The sequence below is a fragment of the Entamoeba invadens genome (genome assembly GCF_000330505.1).
Source record: "Entamoeba invadens IP1 unplaced genomic scaffold scaff_1105074726351, whole genome shotgun sequence".
NCBI lineage: Eukaryota > Evosea > Mastigamoebida > Endamoebidae > Entamoeba > Entamoeba invadens.
Genome location: NW_004440215.1, coordinates 38,041 through 39,133, shown reverse-complemented (window position 1 = coordinate 39,133; position 1,093 = coordinate 38,041).

Genomic DNA, 1,093 nt, shown 5'->3' with positions numbered 1-1,093 from the left:
CCGTTAAATGATGTTTCCAGTGCTTTTGTTTGAGAAAAGCAACGATCACAGTAGACTGAAGTTAAATTCACTTTTTTGCTTTTCAAAAACTCAAACAAATCAATGAACGATTCCGTAGTGCGATTTCTAAGTATAGAGAAAAACAACACCTTTGTTTTGTTGTGAACATCACTGAATACACCAATAACAAGAGGGAAATTGAAAGTGTTTGTTGCAGCAGTATCATCAATAAAGACAAGTGGAGGTATCGAGTTAATATATCTCGTATTAAGGCAATAACAACATTCAAATCTTCCAGTGTCATCTTTGGTTATGTGTGTGGATATATCCCCCAGTGTATTACAATAATCTATTAAACGACTTGCTTGTTCGTAATTTATTCTGTCATACTCAGTTTTCCCAATATTTTGAATCCGCTTGGTATTTGCAACAACATCATGATTAACTCTAACTTTTGCGGGTTTTACACCCATTGCAAACATGGATGTTATGGTATGCATTTGTTCTTCAGTAAAGAAATATTTGGATCTTGGTGGTAAATATTCAAATGCGTGATTGTGTTTATTGGTAATAATTATATGAGAGATTGAGGTTTTGTCTTGAGTCGAAACAATTCTCAAATTGCTTGAACAATTTTTAAAACAACAACCAAATTTTTGAATGTTTTTAGTTGCGTCGGTGTGAAGCGCTGTATATAATGCACATTGAAGATTACCAGCGGTAAACCTTGTTGCGATATTCACCCTCTGAGTTATCGTTTTTGCATCATAAACAAGTCTTTTGAGACCGTCAACAACACAAATTGGAGTTTCAACAGTCCCATTTGGATCATTATCATTATAAATGATCGTGTTTTCAATTTCCATGTGTTTTTATTGTTCTGGATATATTAGATTATTAACTTTAATTAAACTATAAAATCAAAAGGGTTGATACATTTATTATATTTTATTAGACAATAATATAAATGTTTATCACATTTCGAAATTGTGTACTATAAAAAAATAACATAAAAAACTACAGTTATGGGAAGTACATCAGAAAATTGTTATTATTTTTTTATTATTTTGAAAAACAAAAAAATATAAATGTT